The sequence below is a fragment of the Pieris rapae genome, chromosome 6 (genome assembly GCF_905147795.1).
Source record: "Pieris rapae chromosome 6, ilPieRapa1.1, whole genome shotgun sequence".
In the NCBI taxonomy this organism is placed as follows: domain Eukaryota; kingdom Metazoa; phylum Arthropoda; class Insecta; order Lepidoptera; family Pieridae; genus Pieris; species Pieris rapae.
The window spans coordinates 10,650,107-10,672,069 of record NC_059514.1 but is presented as its reverse complement, the minus strand read 5'-3'; the positions used below and the strand labels follow the sequence as shown (position 1 = coordinate 10,672,069).

Sequence of the window (21,963 nt, the reverse complement as noted above, 5' to 3'; positions counted from 1 at the left end):
TATTCATTATAACTATACAGAATGGCGTATTATCTTAAATAAGACTAAATATTTATTCAGTAGACATATACAGTGCGTGTATTAAACCTCAAATAAATTTTTCTTCTGAAAATCCAGAATTTTCAATTTAAGACCCCATGAAAATTTGATATTATTAAACGCTAAACCAAACAGTATTTTACGGTTCCCTTAAATCACTTTTCATCAGTATATTTTTAGAATTGAAGACTAAAACCGACCTTTTTCTTTTGTGATTGTACCTACATCTATACGGGACATAAATTATATGGAATTGTAAAGATCAAACCCGTTTCCTCGTCAACCTTTATTTTGTAACAATCACGTAAAAGGGGACGTATCCATTTTACAAAATTAACATCTCCATGTTTTCAATATCCTATACTAACAAGTAGATTTCAATCTACAAAGCCTTTGATTGCTGTGGAATTGTTATTTACTTTATGTAATCTGTGTAAAATGTGTTGGATTAGATTCGTAAAAAAAACAGTAAATTCTTAAATCTGCTAGAATTTCTGTATGTTTTCTTGTTCAAAAAACAAGGCCAAGTGTATAATAAAAAAGTAAATCCAGCCGCAAAATTTCTCTCAACAGTAAAATTTTGAAGCAATCTTTTCTTAAAGGAATTTTTTGATAGTACTGTTTCTTAATTTTCAATACTTATTCATGTTATTTTCTTACCGCAGTGATTTTAAATTGACTAGGGGAACTAAAAAACTAAAAGCAGAATTTTTAACCGAACATACATCATACAATAAATCAATATAATAAAAAATAAGCTTACAATTAGCATTCTATGGTCAGTTATTAAGTCCTTTTATAGGATTTCGAGATCTTTGAGTTTTTATGAAACTTAATGTTGTGACCTACAAAGGAAGAAAAAAATATGCTATATTTAGTTAAAGTGATCAGTATAAGTTATTTAGTATTTAGGAAATTGTAATCATGCCGCTAATTTGAGAAAATTTATTCTCGAATCAAGGTATTCAAGCTATTCCGATTATTGTGGCCTATATCCTATTTAATGATGTACTGTATTGTGTAATAAACAGAACGGTGTCCATTGTCCAAGCACACGACACCCCAGGGCTTAGCAACTTTGGTCACAGAGACGCTTAGCACCAATATTCCAGTATTGCTGACTTAAACAATGTTACCTTGTGCTTCACAACAATATAAATTGTATTTACTGTATACAGAGCAATATAAGATTTAATAATATAATCGAATGACATACTAATTATTTTTTTAAATAATTATATATCATTAACCAAATAGATGTATGAAAATACTCAAACATTACATAAAACATGGTATAATAAATGAAGTCATGCAAAAAAAAGAGAGGCGGAGAGATTATTAGAGAGACGCAGGACGGTAAAATTTTTACGGAACGTCACGAATGCGATGTGCAGCGTTTTTGTCGAAGAAAAGGGAGAGAGCGATTGAAACCGAATGAGAAAGGGAGATCGAGAAATAAATACACGCCATTGTTTGATGTATTCGTTTAGGAGTTACGTATTAGAACTCTAGATGGAAATTCAGTCGCATTACGTCTTTTATTTATATATATCATCAGCACGTATACAGTATGGCACGTATACAGTGTGAATATAGATATATACAAATACATGGAGTGATCATATACTGGTACACGATCATCTATTGGGGCTTTAACCTTAGTAATAATTAATTGACAAAGAAGTTTCACTTCTGGCATGTGTACTTTGTACGCACGCACATTTTTTATATTTTAGTTAGATTATGCAATAAATAATAAATATAACAGCAACGCAGTATATAAGTGTCTATATAAAGAGGTTAAACAATAAATAGGCCCATTGTTAGAAATGTAATTATGTTTTGAGTTTTGCAAACAGTCGAGCTCGAACCCCGGCTGATTGTTCGAGAGATACGAACCCTAATTGTTAGAATGGATCGCTTACATGACATTACGTTGATATTAAGACATTTATGTCTGATGCTTTTCGTCAATTATACGTAATTAATACGATTAAGGATCGATTCAATCAAACTTCAAATTATACACGAGTATAAATAAAAAAAGATACCAGGAATAATCTATTCCATGATTTTAATCTCGAGTAAATCCATAGTCGTTCTCCACGTAATCGATAGTACACTTGCGCTAGGAATTACAATACGCGAATAACAGAGAAAACTCGGAAAATAAATGTTCTAGACAACATCTATTGTAGCATGCAAAATTTTGCTAAGGAACATTTTGCTATGCTACCCCGAAGACTGTTCGGTTTTCCTGAATTTTTTTTTTAGGTTTTTCTGTGAATTTTCCTCTATATAAACCTCAGACTTTAAGATATAATTTTTTAATTAACAAATACAAAATTGGGGTTGATTGTAGGGGAATGAAAAAGTGTTGTCAAATCGCAAATATAATCAATTAGCACACAAAATTACACTAAAATCAGTATGGTTCGACCATTTTTGAGGAGTTTATTTGAGTTTATAAGAGATACCGTTACACGAGATTTTTATATATTAGATTTTGTTTGTGCATAACAATTGCATATAGGACTATTAAGAAAGAATAATACATTTAACAAGTACAACAAGTTACGCTACGCATCAAGAACAAACGTATGGAATAAATTAATCTACTACAAAATATTCTTATAATTTATCAAACAGTATTCGTGTCCGTTTTAATTATATTTATATGAAACTACCTACGAACTTACAATCCCAAAAACACAGATTATTTATTCAAAGAGTAGAATGAGATCAATATTTACTTCGATCCTATCACCTCCTCTTAGATAAACACTAATAGACCTTTGAAGATCTGATTAAAAGTTGAATAAAACAAAAGCATTTCTTCGTAGAGCTCTCTTTAAGATGGATCTGCGTGGTTTTCAATTACCAGTCTTATATTAAGTGCTATTCGACCTCAGGGTTCTTCGCTACATTATTCTGATTGTGTGTACTATATTTATATACATAAGCTACTATAAGATTTATAGTAAAGGTTAGATTAAGTATTTATATAAGAACTATCTTCTAAACTGTACTATACAGTTGTCAGTAAATATACAGTTTTATTTCTGGTATAATATTGAATTGTTTCATGAGTTTTTAAATTGAACACACATAATTCCCCTCTATTAATTATTTTGACTTCATTCCACCTTTTTAGTTTAAGATATTTAATTAAGTTTTGTAAATAATGGGAGCAAATTCGCTTTGACCTAAAGTAAAACGTTCATAACATATGTAGATAAGTTAACTCGCTTTCTTAAATAATATCGTATACATTTCTTGGAGATACTACATTGAAATTCAATTCCTAAGTTACATGAATAAATTTTATAGTTTACATAGCTCTCTGTAAGCAACTACATTAACCACTTAAATAAATATTTTCTCATACATTATTCAAATAATAACTATTACATTTACAAGCACCGGCTAATATGACATAAGAGAATATTTGGATGCTTCTATAGTATTATAGTTTGATAATAAACAGAAACAGGTAAACACGTTCTTTTCACACGTTTCGTTTGAAAGTCTACAAAGTCAACTATTGTTTAGTTTCCTTTCATCCGATAACTAATATGCACTTAACAAGAGTCTTATAATATAATATATTACCGTGTGTATTAAGAAACAATATTTACCTACACAAATATAGTTTTTTGTATTATTTAAGAAAGATTAAATGCCATCCGTTTCACCTCGACGTCCGTCGCTCCACAACTGGGCGATTGTTTAGACAGTTTTTACCGATGCACCGATACTATGTGGAAACAGTTGCCCACTGAAGTAATTCCGAACCAATTCGACTTAAGGTCCTTCTTTTGAACGTGCCAATTTTTAAAAGGCCGGCAACGCACTTACCTGCCTTCTTGCAATGTGAGGGTCCATCAGGTAATCCGCCCCATTCGCCTCCTATTACATCCTAAAGTCCATCAAAGGGTGGTAAAGTTTTTTGTTGGATGAATTCTATACATACAGTAGGCAACATAAGGAGGCTGATAGAAGTTACGTTTTCTGATAGTTCAAGAATTAATATTCATGTACGCGTCCAAATCCGTATTTCGAGTTATCAAGAGATTTACCCAACAATCCCGCAAATAAACCGTAACTGAACAATTTGAAAGTTAGGCTATCGTTTTGGAATTGCCTGTAAAGCTTGTATTGGAATCTAATTAATTTTTCATTACAATCGGCAGGCTGTGGCTCAACTTTTGACGTTAATTTTGCATCAATGTGCCAATTCCCGTGAGGATTTTATCCAGATTCCGGTTTGAATTGTTTGGTATTTTCGAATACAATTTTAAGATATTAACTGGGATAAACAACTTTAGCCCAGCTTTTATTTTCAATCTTATCGCATGGCGCTACAACCTTTTTAGGTCTTGACCTCAGATATCTGTTTCATGAACGTATGTCAATCTATTAGGCATTAGTGATCAGCCTCCTGTGCTTGACACACGCCATCGACTTTTTGGGTCTAAGGCAGAAACTCCAATTGGTGCACAGTCGAACTCGCACTTGCGCCCTCAAGAATGAGAGTTGCATAACTATAACAAGTATAATAGGCACAAAACACTGGAGAAATTTCACTTAGAGAAAATTAATAAAATATTTATTTCTGGGTATATCTATTTCTTCTCATAAACTTCTCCTGTAATTGAATAATGAAATAGACTGCAACAACCGACATCAATAAATTACATTTCGATTTTAAATTTAGATACTTAAAAAAACATAGGTTTCTAAAAACATAAATACATAAAGCTTTCCTGCTTACGTGTGTAAGATTGTCTACATTTATTGTATAAATTAATTATAAGACAATTGAAACCTGTATTTGAATCTTTTAATTTTACTTGCCCTGTATTAAAAATACTATACAGACATCCTGTATTCAAAGAAGAATTCTCGTCGAAAGCAGGCTTCTTGCATCGGCTACCTATTGAGCGACTGTTGAATGGGTTTGTGCCGATTTATACGCGCAATATTATAATTATAAGTTTATATTTATGGTCTTAATGTAAGTTTTTAGTCTGGTGAACAGAAAAATAGTAAATGTTTTCACCACTATCAGACATTTAAAAAAAATCTGATTAAGTATATGTCGAAGTAAAGTAGTTAAATCATTATAACACAGCACTATGTTTCATTAATAATTCAATAACATTATCAAAATTTAGTACTTATACTTAGCAGCGACTTAATCTAAACCTTTAAATATGTGTCAGTAGAGATCTTGGGACATCCCTCTACGTCATATCGTAAAAATTCCTAAAGGCCGGCAACGCGATTGCGGCATTGAGAGTGTCCAAGGGCAGCGGTAACACTTAACATCAGATGAGCCTCCTGCCCGTTCAGCTCATGTTCTATAAAAAACGAAATACCTCCGCACCGTTTATTTAAACGCAGCTATCTCATTTATTTCAAACATTTACAATAATATCCGTTAATAAATGTTAATTTAAATTAATGAGCGTAAATTAATGAAGGCCACATTACACCTGTCCTAAGCCCCGTTAATAGCCGTTACGACCACATAAGCCCACGCTTTGGTTTAACTCCACGATAATTTTACAAAAAATCCCTTTTAACTCCAACAAATGAAAGAATATGATGTATTATATAACAAATAAACTATAGAGATTGCCACTATAACATGTCTGGGCATCAGATTTCTGTACCTGTTTTCTTATTAATTTTTGGCTAAGTATGTAATCAATATTCCGACACACGCTATCTTAGGAAGCTCACAAGTCGCTGTTTGAGTAATGTATACTTGTGCTGAAAGACGGTACTAGCACGCTTGAAGCCAAAACCAGGGTTCACAGTCTAAGAGCGGTGTCATCTAAAGAAAACGTTCAAGGAATTTATCTATAGTCGTTGGCAAAAGGGCGTGCAAAGAAATAATATATACAAATAGCTATATGATACATTACGCGTTATGGGTATAGCGGCACAAATTGAGCAAGTTAATGCGATGAAATGGAACGGAAAGCAGGTATTTGCTCACCTTATCGCGATAGATGCGTGCGACATGTACGGAATCCTAATACGTTTCATTCGTTTTTATTTTCATATAGAGTTTTTGGGTTAGCAAGTCTATCTATAACTAGACAATTTCGGTATGTTATATGTTCAAAGAAATAGTTATATAATAATAGTATAGGAGTGAAATGAAGAGATTTCCCAGGACCGATCAGGTTGATTATTATCTACGTTAGGTATCATCTGCCCCGTTTGAGGAACATAAGTGTAATGTGTGTAATAATAGTAAGATAATTAAGAAGAAGTATTCTACTTATTTAGCATCTGTGTTTTAGCGCTTTCAGTAATCATCTCTAAAGGAAGGTGACCAGGAACACGTCATAAAAAAATTGTCACGAGAAAAACGTGATATTACATTTCAGTAATTAGTTGTAACATAAATTTTAACCATGTATATTTATATTAGCCATTGACAGTCCCATGATTTATTTTATTTTTGCTCTCAAACTTCACACATGTTATAAAAAGGACAAACAGATACTTACGATATATACACGTATGTAAAGATATCTTAAGAATGCGCAGCGATAACCGAATCAATGCAACTCCCTGACAATCGAGTAGCTCGCAATTAACGTTACACAATGATTATTACCGTTACACTAACGCTACTGTAATACTATTTCATAAGAATAAGTAGTCTGTAAACTACTTTGCTTTGACAAATCGCGCACAACTTATGCCCATATGGTATTATTCTCGGATAAGTTGTGTTCAAAGCTAATTAAATATAATTAAATTTACGCGTGAATAACGAATTTTTTGTAAAACGTATTTTCCAGAATACACTTCTGCTCGTCCGTGAAACATAAAAAACGAAGAACTAAAATGTAAAATGAGAAGGGCTTAGCGAGTTAATTATAAAGAATATAATAAAAATGATCCACGTTCGCTTCACTGGGGTGAAAATGAAGCAATGAGGTGGCAACCCTTGCTACGCTTTGTATTCTATTAAACTATTTTATAACAGAGATTTTAAGAATATCACGCTGCAATATTGAGTGTAAAATATAATTTTTTTTCAACATTCACAAATTCTTAATTTTATTAAAATTCTGTACGCATCGTACAAATCATCGTATATCGCGCAATTCGTATTAATTCTTAAATCATAAGAATTTATAAATATTTTTAAAACTCAACATATAATTAAAATTGTCACAATTGACCGCGTCCAATTCTTTGGTATTTACCATCACCTGATACAAGTTAACCACCAGCTAACTGGGACTGTTCCCTGGCATAATTTTGGCGTAGAATCTCGTTACGTAAATGTTAATTATGCCACTGGCATTTCTCTTATCTGTTACTGTAAGTATGAAAACATTTAAGCGAGAACTGATCCTAAGCTCAGCTTCTGTAGCTGATGAAAAGCAGTTTTGTATATAAGAAAAAAATACGGGCAGATCAGCAATTGATCGGAAGTACTGTACTTCTTCTTTCAGTAATCATTTATACATATTATAGTCAGTTCAATTTTTTTTTTAATACATAAAGAAATATAACAATTTAAATATTTGTTGATCCAAAATATGACAAATTAACAATATTATGACAAATAGACATATTAAAATAAAAATTGTACCGTACCTCTGCGAAGTATTCTCAATGAAAACGCAGAAATATATCGAGGCGTTACACTTAATTCGATTTTAATCATAGTAAGTAACGTTCTAAAGGGTCTTTTTGAGGTCAAGATTTTGGTTTATTTAGTTCATTTTAACTTAAAAAAAATATGAAATAGTATTTGTAGCAGATAATAACTTTCTTTTTAGTGTAGAAAGATAAACGAAAAAAAAAAAACTTTTTATAATCCCTGAAGTTTTTCAAAGAAACTGCACAAGAAGATTCCACATGTTATCATAGGATTGCCTTTCGCGCCTTAACAACAATAGTTTTTTCAAGCTATTAACTTAATAATTAACGTTACTGTACTAATATGAACTAAAACCTAAGTTAAACAATGTATCTTACTAATTTGACGATTTGTAAAACTACAACGAAACAAAGGTAAATAATATAGAAATAAATCTAAATAAGTTATTAAGTTTTGTATTTCGGGTGCTAAAAGCCCAAGCCCAAGTATTCGATATTTGAACGACCCGTACGTAAATTAATTTCGATTGAAAAACTAAACGAACTCACCTCTTATCCCACTCAAACCACTTCAACGCACTTCACTCACACGAAAACGTGGAAATTTCGCGGGAAAACACGCCACTCTCTCGTTAAGGGTGTACCCGTCAACTGAACGGACTCTATTCCACACAACTTTTCGCGCATGCCCACAAATCCTTGAAATACACCAAGAATTCAAAATATTTGCATGGAGATATTGGATGCCACGATGAATTTCGGTTATTAGTTCCTAAATTCTAAGACAAAGGAAGCTATCGGTCCAAATTCTTGTGGCTTTAAGAAATCTTATATGTGCACGGTTTTCTTTATGCCTACATATTGTTCGTAGAATTTTAACTACTATCTGTTTCTATTCTATTCCTTTTTATTTCGGTTACAATTGTATCAGTCCGAAAACTATAGGGTATGATTTAATTTTTAGTTAGAAAATTCAGGCTCTGAGAAATCTGGCAATGAAAAAGTTTCTAAAATAAACAAATGGGGAAGTAAGTTATTTATAGCCTAAGATCTTAATCTTAAAAGTTCATAGTTTCGTTTAAATAGGCTTTACTTAAAATTAGTAGCGAGCAGTTTGACTCCGCACGGCTAGATAGTAATTTTTCAATTTTATAGAAACAAAGATTCCAAAACACATATTTCCTTTTGTGACTTACAACACAAGGAATTGTTAGTATATAAAATGCTTTAGGAGCAAAAGAAAAAGCTACATGACATTGTTTGCTTCAGGAATGTGGAACAAGTTAAACTCAGAAATGATCTTCTTAGTTCCTGAAGTTAATATCAGTTGCGATGAAGACAGCTGCTGTGTTTTAATATAAACGCCACATTACCTCCCACTTAATCCACTAATATTGTTCAACATTCTTCATTCAGTAAGCAGAGTGCTTTTAAAATATGATAATGAGGAAAAAATATATGGAAATATGGATGTCGTTCAAAGGTCAAGTAGATTGTGACCCAGATAAATAAAAAACCTATTATTTATAGGAATAATAGTAGAAGCAATTACTTATGATTATTATTTACAATAGAGTTAGCCAGTAGTAGACATGGTGTTATGCATGGTGAAAGCCGACCATAACTCTGGTTTCATCGTGAATGCATTGCAGGACTTTTTATTACAGACACTATACCATTTCTCTGAAGATAAGTAAATACGTCTAAAGGCGAAAAACGGCTGAAGCTTAAGTTTACATACTGTTCAAGAACGTGTCTTCAAATGAAAAATTAACAATAAATACAGTCAAATTCTCTTTTTGTCACCCAATTTACTAAACAAGATTTTTATTCAAAGTAAACTATAAATTTATTGTGGTAAATTATAATTTTTAATACAACTTAAATAAAAACTTTACCAAAGTAAACATGTTATTTATTTATTTTATATAATAAAATTGGCCGCCTGAAACGAATTTCTCGAAATCACAGACCGAGATGATAATTTATCACTAAAGAATAACTATATTGTACACAATAATTTTCCTAACAAGTGATTCTAAATAAACTCTTGTTTATATATGCATTAATAAATAAAAACAATAATTAATAAGGAAAAATATTTATGTATTAACAAATATAATTTTTTTGACAATTCACTCAAAGGATAATAAAACGGACGGTCCCGTTGTAACCCATGTACTTCGTTGATTAATTTAATACACGGAATAATATTATGTGCCCCTTTCGGAAGGTTTATCCTGGCTGCGGGCACATGAAACACCAGCGGACAATATCGCCTTCTGACGTACTCATCAGGTACATTGAAGCACTGTAGTTCTACCGAATGACTGTCCTTGCCATTTAATAATTTGAATACGGACATCTCAAGGGCGAATTATCTTTTAATATAAAAACAATAACAAGTTTTAATTTGTTCCATAAGTATGTCTGATTTAATGTCTACTTAGACTCAGTGTTAAAAGTAAAGGATTTTGTTTTGCTGGGAATCACCAACAGAAATAACCAATTTACTTTTACGAAAAAAAACAAAGGATCGCGAATCAGATACAGAGTACGCCCCAAGTTTTGGGCATCAACTCAAGCAACTCCTATCCAAATCAAATAGGTCTAAAAATAATGATAATCATTATTGCCTTTATGAGTTAAACCTCATCTAAAAGATTAAATGATTATATTATCCCTAATTTGAAAATGCCTTTTATGCAAAGATACGAAAAATGAGATCATTTGTAATAATACAAACTTTTCACAATTCATTTATTCAAGAAGTAGAATTATTCGCTACCTTATTATCCCCAATTTAGGGCTTTCATTTCAAGACCACATCGCAACGTCTTGGGCGAAATACCTCATTTTTCTGTTTGATATAATCCGGGTATTTTTGTAGGAAATATAATTGAATGTTTATTAAAAACGGGTTAATGCAAAAGGTAAGATATGAGACTGGTCGACGCTAGAAGACCTATTAGGAGCGGCATGGACCAGAATAATTATAAGCGAACAGTTTTACCACGTGTGATGCGCGTTGATTCAAAATATTAACATCCAGCCATTTCATGAAGAAGCTCCTGAAAAAGAAGAAGCGATATGAATATTTAGAGGTTTTTTTTAGGAAGCCGGTAATGGGTCTTAGCCATTTGTAAGGATATTTTTAGGTCAATCAACATCTTTTTGCCTTGACTGAGTACCGACAGGTACGACTAAGCCACTCTGGTAATGAAAGTCGACAATTTTCAGGGGTATCCTCAATGATTTATTGTTATATTACTTTATTTTCATAGGAAAAGCGTGAACTTATATGAAACATGGGAAAAACCAATATCTGTATTTCCTTACAATTTCCGGAGCATCCGGCGTTCCAAATAATTTCAAAACGCAAGCTTTTGCTAAAATTTATTTTACTGTGTTGGTTTTAATTAAAACGCTTATGATTCCGCCATTATCTCTATAAGCCAGTATTTTTGAACTAAATCGCAACTAAATTAGGTTTTTAACCATTGCGAGTTAAAACGTTACGTAGTTTGTAGCTTAAAATTTACAAGTGGATAGTTAGCTACTGAGAATTCATGCACAAAGATTTTGTGGGCATTTTATATGAAATATCGTAAATTTGCTTAGCGTATATATTACACGTTTTAAATTATAATATTATAAATTTATAAATAAATATATATCTATAGAAAATATTATTAAAGTGAAACTTTTATTACATCGTCTCAAACTTTTTGGTCTGTGTGGCGCATGTCGCGTGACGGTCGGTAGCGGAGTAGGGATAAAGTAAAAGGCACACACAACATTTTTTTTTCTTAAAGTTTAGTTTAAATATAATTATTAGATATTATAATATTTCTTAAATATTAATGCCATAACTCAGGAAACATAGTGAATCACCTTGACCTGTGATGATAGCTCTTCTACTAACGACTGACATTCGAGTTTACTGAACTGTGCACCGTATAAAATGCATACGGCTTAACCGACATTTATTAAAAATGGATTTAAACCACACTTCACGATGAGATATCCGACATTCTATTATTCCAAATACTTGACTTTGACCTTTAGTTTTATGTGCTTTTGCATCACATAATAACTATAGCTACAGACGTTATTTTACGTCGTTTTAAAAGAATAGATGCTTTTGAAGAAATACGTACCGATTGAGTAAACTATAAAAATTAAAAAATCTAGCTTCATACTTCGCACCTTTCATTATTAACGGACTTCATTATTAATTGCTCCCGCATACTTAGTTGCGCAAGATGTTTTTTGTCTACCTTTTTGCTATGCTACCCCTAGAGACTTATCGTATTTCCGGAATAAAACCTAATGTACCACTATTCACAGATTACTACAATTCAATTGATTTAATCCTAATAATATAATCTGTGTACAAATATTGTCTTTTAGATTAGTTATTAAAATATATCATATAAACGCACAAATGTAGCTTGTACATTTCTAACAATGATCAACCAACCTCTTAAACCCATGAACGGCGATGTACAGAATGTTTAGCAACCAAAATATTTTTCATGGAGTATGTTTATACGAAAAATCAGGAGTCTCTCGGCTTGAACTGTGAATGAACGGTCGACTGCTGACGAATTACGGCTGCCGCACTCACAATGGCTCATTACAAATGAATAAATACAGTATTTACTGTATTTTATTGAAAGATATGAAGTTGTAAGCTTCTCTGGATCCTTTAATGTGTGAATATTGAAAATGCTACAATAAATACTAAAACAGTTGATGACTTATAGAGGCTGGATGCCACGGGAATATGTGTTCAATAATTAGGCACAACACTTTAGGATTAATTTTTGTGTTAAGGATTTATATAAGTTGATATATAAATTTGAAAATGAGTAGAATATTTTGATGTATAATCCGTGACGCATAAGTATATTATTGTAGCAACCGCATCTACGACTGCAATCGGTACGGTGACGTCATATCCTGAATCACGCCATCGAAGTGTATCTGAGTTATTGTGCTTCAAAAACAGTCAAAGGTTCGATTGTTCGAGACTCCTCCCTGTGGGAATAAGAAACAGTGCACCATGCCTTCTCCATAATATGTGAAAAAATAGTATGTCGAGTTTCACGAATTATCTACTAGAACTATTAGCACTACGTTAATAACTTTACATTAAAATGTGTCATATCGAGACAAATACTTGATAGATTTAAATTAAGGTCAATTCTACTCTTTCCTTTTATAGAATCGATCAAAGTCAGGAAGTAATTAGCCAAGAGTTTCACCAAGTCAAACTTCCCGTTCGAGGGCTCTTAATGGTAACTCTTCTATGTTATGGCTCATTACACATTATCCACGTCCTTTCACTATTCGATATAGTGCCAGAAATTTTGTAGGGTTTTTCCATATTCTAGAACGAAACATTTATTTACACGCATATTTCAAATTCAAAAAAACATATTTTAGTGCGCAGCGTTAATTTCACTCAGTAGCCAAAGGGCCTATGATGATCAGGAAATGTTATGATCAATTCATTGCTTTGGCTTATCATTGAAATTTCGTGTATTAGTTTCATATATCATTCAAGATTACATGCGATTGCCGCTATATTTAGGTATATATCTCCAAAACGCTATATATGTATTTACACTATTTCTATTACCTAATAATTTTGTTTGTAGACATAATTACAGCCTTATGATATACCAAGGCGCAGCGAGTGACATGAAGAAATTGTTGTCATGGACTTTTTGAACATACGTTGCCTTGCCTAATATTGGTACATGAATACCACCGAAACCAAAAAAGAACCACAATTTTCCTTTCTTATGACCTTTGCCAAATCGAATCCAGTGCGTGACCAGTTCGACTAATGTAATCTCGCATTTAAACTAAGATCGATACAAAATGTAAATAACCTAAATTCGATTCAAACCCAGAATATATCACAGAAATAAATTATAATTTGTATAAATAATTGCATGATACAGATTAGGGTCGAGGTCGGTCCCTTTGTCTTTGTCGTATGTTATCTGAATGTTTTTTCCTTTGCCGCTTTGTGTTTTATAATGGGTTGTGCTCTTGAATAGAGAACACTGGCGTAAAATAGGCTTTATTTATATATTTTATAATGGCCTGCGGGTGTCTAGCTTCGTCATTTGCTAAGGGATAAAAACTAAAAGGAATATGTATACTTGATTACTTTGGTGTGGTTTGTTTATTATTGCCTACCTTTCTTAGTAAAATAATATACGAAACAAATTACAAAAAAATCACGATTTTATTTTCATTCTTAAAAAAATCCGTGCGATCTAGATCAAGGTTACAAGTAATTAAATATAATAAATGGAAGAAAACCACATCGGTTCGCCGAAAAGACCCCAAAGGTCGCCTTTACATTTATGAGTAATTTATTGGATAATTCCTCGGCGGAGCAGTAAGGAAAATTTGAAAAGTAAATAAAATCGCTTTAAGAGAACTGAACAGAATTATAATGTAAACATACGGATGTATAATATCAATTACTATCTGATATCTTTATAATAAAAACCATTTATGAAACAAATTTACATACATACCTCTTGTTATTTGAAAAGTGGAATGGTGGAGGCGGATTTTTTATTGTAACATCCCTTTTTTTGATGTTTGTTAACATCTAAACGAGCAGGAGGCTCACCTAATAACCTACCCCACATATATATAAATAGTGCGTGTAAATAAAAAGAAATATGTATATATATATATATATTTATTTATGGAATTACGTATTCTGAATCGTCATCCGATGCTAGTAATAATCCGAAAATCTCCTCTGAACACTTTCCAACTTTCCATGGTAAATGCGGTAGAAGACGGAGATAGACCCCACATCTCTACCCAACGCCAAGGGATCAAGCGCAACCGAATTTGCGCTTTATAGATTTGTCAGCGGTAGCTCAAGGGGTAGTACTTGCTGGCCTTGCTTAGTACACCAAGCTTTTCAGAGGCAAATTTAGCCTTCCCTTTCAAATGATAGTTAACCTGATAATAGATTTTTCTTATTTGCGAGCAACAAACAACGAGGATAACATTGTCAGGAAACCAACTTACAATGTCAATGTCAACATTAGTTGGAGCTTAAACTCTTTTTTTTTAGTCTCTTATGCTATTGTGAAATGAAGAGATATTGTTTTAGACTACCGTACATTTCAGTCGCGGCGAAAGAGCAAAGAAATCGCTCCACAGAGCCGTGATTAACAAAGTTTAATTGTATTTTTAATTTGGCAGATTCCATAAAGTTGATTCCCTCAAACGCTCTACATTCTTTCATATTTATTCAATTACATACTAGACTTTTATCTGCAGATTTTCATGTATGTTCTGTTATTTATGGCGTAAAGCTTGCAGTACAATATCTTCGGAAGAGATTTTTTTTAAAGTGGCCTAATGTAGTTTGTTTTATCGTATTTTTATTTAAAAATTAAATATAACATTAAAAATTGTTGAATTACAAATAAAATCTACTACATACAATTAAATAGAATTTTCTAAATTATTTCTTTCCTATCCGTACTAGGTTAACTATTATTTCGTGAATAATAAAACTCGAAGAATAAAAGCAACATAAACCTCTTTAAACCTCGTTGCCTGCTTTTCTATTATTATTGTTTAAAGCAGTCAATCTCAGTCTTTATGTGTCTGGATTTTATGAAGTAAGTAAATCTTAATTTAAAAAATTAATTTACATTTTACCAAAGTAATCCTAATTTAATACACAAATACCAATATAATTTCAAAAAATGGCAAATTAAGTTTTGTTCAATCAATAAAATATATTTAGATTAATATTTTTAGCATACTTTAACTAGGTATTACTTAATAACTAGCTCGAGTATTCGTGTAAAAGTATCAAGCAGTTTAAGAAAAAGAGATAAAAAGAAAGCAACAATCAGACAAAAACTTTAGACGTTATTAGACGTTGTTAGGCGAGGTATAAAAGCATGGAAACAATCCGACATGTAATTAGCTGAGTTCGTCTAATGAGCACTAGCGAGTGAGCGAGTTATGCTCTTTGCAAAGCATCTTAACGCCTGCGTGTACAGCTGCCAGAATAATCATGGTACTAATAAAGAAAAATTATGTCTATTCCCTTTGTAAGACAGGCTTTTAATTGTTATATTCTATATGAGAGTTTTGTTAAAGATTCGTTATTTAGCGAATGTAAACGCGAATTACAAGTTGACGTGTAACCAATTGAAATGTTTAGCGTAATAATAACATGTATTGCCATGAAGTAATGCATCTACTTCAAAATATGATGGAATCAGCAGTCAATGAAATTATTTTTAATTTCATATTATGCAAACAACTGTTCTTCAGGATTCTCCTAATTGAATGACGCCACGTCGGAGTGTCATTACGATGAAGTAACTTCATTCCCGTGTTGGTATTCTCTTTTGTTATAAGATTGACGTCTTACCAAAACTTGGAATCGTGCGAAGTTAAAGAGAACGTGTTTTGTTTTCAAAAAGAACATCTATTTTGACATGTTATACAAGATTTACTTGACTTTGCAATTAAATGTACGTGAAGCTATCTGTAAACTGTAAATCTTCATTGAATAATATTTACAAGTGATTTATATATTAAGATATTTTATTTATTTCAGTAGCTTCTTATTAAATTGACAACCGTTTAATAAATTATTTAAAATATCATCTATTCCATTCCACTTGATATAAAAGTGAAATAGGGAGCACCGAAAGTTAATATTTGATTCACGCGTTGGACTGTGATCTGAATTCAGCAGTCGCTTTTCAGCATTTCTTTTAAAAATAAAATAGGGATACCGAGGTTAGATCACGTAGTGGTCTGGATTGATCAGTCATTTAAGCTGCACGAGCCAATCCTGTGAAAGCCTGTAGGAAATTGTACTATTTTCACGAAATGAGCGTTTCTGAAAACTGTTCATCCAGTTGCAGACGTATTAAACCATGAACTGACTCATCTTCAATGAAATCTCGTTTGGAAATGAACTTCTACCAAAGTACGCAATAATATATGTTAAGCTGTATTATTTATATGATATTTTTAATAAAAATAGTTTGCTTTTATATTAAGTGCGGGCAATAACCAACATTTGGTTGAATTAAAAATATACACAAAGTAACCTCTTGCCTTTTCTTACTATTGTTTTTATGCAATCATTGTGAGTATTATGGAGCCAAAAAATAACTATCGACTGGCAGAAAAATACTAGTGTATTCTTCCTTCACAATATAAAAACATCTGCCAAAACTAAACTTGAAGTATGATAGTAATCAAAATAAACATTGAAAAGGCAATAATTGTTTTACTTAATCGTGTTATTTTGCCTTTCTTTTTCCTTTATGTTTTACGATTTCGTTAAAATACTCGACAGCCTATTATATTCAAAGAGGGCAATCAAAGGCTGACTTCAAAGAATTACAAAGAAGTCCGTTGAAAAGTCCGTTTTCCCCAAATTAGCGTAGATTTTACTCCGTCCCCTTTGTTACCCCTTACATAAATAGTAAATCCACCCCGCATACTAAGCGAATAAGACAATAATTGAATACTTGAAGAGTTCATTTAAACATTCATGTAATTTAATTACGCCATATGTATTATGGATATTGAGCCAATAAAGAAGTGTGTTTTAATACAATGTAAATAATTTATAAAGATTGTAAGTAAACAATAAATATTAAAATAATTTAATTGTCCTGGTTGGCAGAAAAACTGTGTCCAGTTTGTGTTTCCACCACAACAATTTCTTTTCTAGTTAAATTTATGTATACAATAAATACATTTAAAAAAATGAAGTAAAGTCTCCAATGTTCATAGCATAAGTACTCGTACTGTTTAATTTATGTGAGCAGTATTTTTTCGAGGCAGTTCGTTAAGTCATCTGTTTAGTTAATTAAAGTGTTATAGTTTGGTATGCTTAATTAACTATTCAGGTTCATAAGGATTAAATTGAAAAGCGCTCATAATATAATAAAAGTAATTTGGAAAATTCCGCTTATAATACATATAGTATACATTATTTGTTTATTACAGTATATAAAAAATAGTAGTGCCGTTTTAATTATAGGGTATTAGGTTCAAAATCAGGTTTAAAATCACTGAAAAGTTGTGTTAGCTTTTAAAATTTACTCAATTAAATTATTAACATTTTGTATGAAACATATTCTTAGGAATCTTGCTAAAAGTGCACTAATTACTCATTTGACTCGGTCAGTTTTTTACGAATTGTTACGAATTGACTCAAATGACTTCGGGAATTTGAAGTGGGATAGTCGAGTCGGAGTAGGAAAAAGATACGAAAGAAGTTGTAACACATGCGCACGGGCATGTTTAAGTTTGAAGTTATAGAGTTTACGTAAACTCAGTGAAGTGAATTATAGTGAATCAAATCATCATTGAAGTGTTTTATTTCCTACCCTAAGAACTAGATCAGCTAGCTCTTACAATTGATATAAGATAGACGGATTACATAGAACTACCCAATCAGTTAAAACTTACATCAAACTGAAACTCAAAATAACTATTATAAACATACTTATGAGCGTTAACAGAGAAGGTAATTGATTGTAAATTTACATTTACTACCAGTTCACAAGTCTCAGAGCGGGCAAGAATAACTTGTAGAGCTGCCATAAATATTCATAATATTTAGTCAAACATGTTATGATATTTCCTATATTTTAACAATTTATAGTCTGAGAACTTTCCTAAAACTGAACATTCAACATTTAAACTAACTAATTCGGCTAACTTCGATCCGCCTTACTAATAATATCGTTGTCACTTTAGTTAAACTTTTAGGATTTTACTAAGAAATGTTTTATTGCTTGCCATTGCGAAAGAAGAATGGGGGTTTTACACATAAGCCTCTTTTCTCTAGCGCCAATATTGCGATATTGCAAGTTAAAGCACATTCTGATAAACTACATCTTTTTTGAGGTAACACACGTCAAGATAAAATTGTCTAAGATAAAATGGCGTAGCTACAAGAAATTTTATAAGATACAGATCATGGATAACGTATTAAAAGATCGCGAGTATGGGACGGGGAATCCCCCACAACAGCGTCAGGATCTTAAAAAAAAAAATATTTGCAAGCGAATTTTTTTTTGTTTTTTCATTTGTCTTAAAGTTACGACCGGGTGACACCCACCCCAAAGAAGGTGATACTCGGTGCGGTCCGATATATTATATAAAAAAAGTCGAGACTATACAAAACTATGTTTTTTATTTTAATTTTATGGCAATAGTTATAACTACTAGACAGTTTCAAGAAAATAGGTTTTGAAGTTTCTCATGATAATAACGACATCTCTCTCGTGTTAACTACGAGATGAACCCTCCATTTATATCGCGACATCTACAGCCAGCTTTTGGAACTAAAAAGTCAGTGGATTTCCTGTATAATTCCTGTATTTCTTTTATTTTAAATAGAGGGCAGAATTTCAGAAGTGTAGTAAATTATATTGTATTGTTCTATTAAATGCCATCTAATTAAATTTTATTTTATTTCTAGTTTCTACCCTTCAGCATTATTTGTTTTGTCCAGCGTTTGTTGATTGAAAATACATATAATCTTAAATATTCCTCGAATTTTTTTTCTGTAATAGAACAAAAAAATTATAGGCTGTTTCAGTGTATTTTTTTTACTACTTACTACATATATTATAGTACTTATTTGAATAAATGTAATCGATTCGATTACAGTTAAAAGTGGATGCTGTATTATATGGAAATCATATTTCCCCTTTGTAGAAAATCTAGTCTACATAGTATTTAATGTTCTTTTTGAAGCCTAAGAGATAAAGAAAATAAAAAAAATTAGTTTTTTACTTCTGTAACAGGAAGTAAAAGAACGTGGAGTTGTGTAATGTGGCGCCATAGCAAACATGACCGAAATTTTGGCGCTAGATTTAAATATAACAAGATTTACTAAAAAAAATAGGATTTTGTAAAAGATAAAATAATACATTTAAATTTACAAATTAGCGTTTTTAAATATGTCAAATAATCAATTTGCTATGCTATAAGAAAATGTTATGGTGAAACATCACAGTAGTGAACCAGGCAAATAAATTTCTTTCCTTCGCACTCTGAACAACAATCGCATGTGCGTAATGAGTGCGTAAAGACTTACAGTGTAAAATTCTCGTTACATAAGCATTCACATACATTGAAATATGCATGGATGCATGGATGGTTTAGGAATTAATAGTGTATAACAGTAGTAAAAGAATTATAGAAGGCAATGAAATAGAAGATTTGTTAGAAATAAATACAATCATTAAAATTAAAAAAAAAATATAATCAGATAAGATAGTTTTTTTTTTCAATTTTACGTGTTTATTTAACACTCATATTTTTTTTTAAACGTAACAAAAGTATTTTTTGTAGAAATCTATAAAATTAGCAGTTTTAAGATTGTTTTTAAGTTTTAACCGATGATATCCATATTAGGCACTTACTCAGTTGCGTTGTGTTTCTTTTAAATACATTATGCAGAACGGTTCTCGATCTCTTCTAGTTGTTTTAACTACTGAACTATAAGGATCTGTTCAGAAGTTAAAACAAAGATATGAACTTCATTTACATTATAATATTGAAAGCTAAATAAGATGAATATAATTAATTTAATTTAAATGGGCAGTATATATCTTTTTGAATTTAACATTTTAAGATTATTTATTACATTATTTTCTTTATTTACAATTAATGTTGACAAAAGGCTTCAGCTTTAAGGAAACAGACGTTTAAAAATTATAAACATTACAAAATCGAATAAAATTCATCAAAACTTTTCAATAGTTTAGCTCACTTAGCGGATAGTTTAAGAACTCTTAACTCAGACAATACATACAACTAGATAAAGTTTATTTCAAGAGATTTTCTCACTTTATAAAACTTCCAGAATGTTGACATGGAATGTTAAGTCTTCATTTCAACATTTTACATCTAACTTAACTTATTTGTGAACTCGAGAATCTAAGTTAGCTAACATTTGTACTCAGTCGTCGATGCATTTTCTCTTTTAGTTAATTGATTGTACATATTGCGAACAGTGTAATAGCTATGAAAATTTATTTCCGTTTAGATAATTACTGATTAAGATGGGTTTTATAAGTCTTTTTAAAATCAAATCAACACTAACTACAGTGTTTTGTTTTGTTAGTCAACTGTATTCTAAATACAGTGCTACACGAACGATTTACTGACAAATAAACGAAAAATATAAAATGGCTGAAATGTTTTTCTTTCCTCCAACTTTGATGTCCAAGTTTAAGTGCACAGGCGCTAATTAAATATTTAAGTTGTCGCCTTGTAGATAGTACCGGTGACTGGTGCTTTTCCCACTCAACGAATAAGTATCGCAACACAGCGAGGAAATGGTGCCAGCGTTAAAGCCTTGAAGGTTTTCCACAGGGAACAAACTTTTAAATTTTCTATTCATAATTTTTTATTAATATTTTTACTATTTACAAGAATATTATAAATACTGTTTATTTGTGTGGTAATAAATAAATAATGAATTACTTATTATTTGTATAAAACATACTCATACAAAAAATTTGTAAATTTATGTGCAAAAGATATATTGTACGGGTGTTAAATTGAATGTGACGGCAATAACTTTCTCGAATTAGCCTCGTACCGCGTGATTTCTCCAGAGACTCAAACCTTGGTTATTTGCACTCACTCCGTAACTGTATACATTAGATTCGAATTTCATTTACCAAATTGTAAGAAATGTTTGTAAAGCTACCGACCTCTCTATATGAATATATATATATATGTAACAATTGAATTAATGTATTTGTAAGACAATATAAAACTGTTGTATATTTTCGATCTTTTCGAGATTTATATTACTCAGACTACATACACGTCTTACAAAGATGTATTTATAAATTCAAGGTTTCACTAAATGTAGAATGGTAAAATGGCTTCGCGTGTTTGACCACCGTTAATGTAGAGGTCACTGTTAATGGAACACAGCGCGAAATTATTTATTCACCAAACAATATTAATCTTTTCACTAATTATGTTAACATTCTACAATAGCTAATGTCTAAATCAAGAGTAGCTTGTTAGTCATTTTTTTAAGCAAATACCATTCTTCAAGTAATTTTAAATCACTTTATTCTATATACTTAACGAAGAGGTCATTATAAAATTAATAATTATGTAAAAGGTCTTGTTCGTAAACTTTATAGCTATTTAGTAAAATCATTATTTTGTCTCTTATATATATTATGTTTACGATATACAAAGAGAGAT

General features: G+C 31.3%; 1 protein-coding gene across 1 annotated transcript in view; it reads right to left on the bottom strand.

Annotated features, from left to right (window-relative positions):
* The window catches only part of LOC110991687 (dopamine D2-like receptor), a 111,332-nt gene extending 103,022 nt beyond the window's left edge, over positions 1 to 8,310 (bottom strand). The window contains exon 1 of the mRNA XM_022257151.2: positions 8,227 to 8,310. The gene's annotated coding sequence lies outside the window, so the exon portion shown is untranslated. The remainder of the gene's footprint in view (positions 1 to 8,226) is intronic.
* Between the last annotated feature and the right edge of the window lie 13,653 nt (positions 8,311 to 21,963).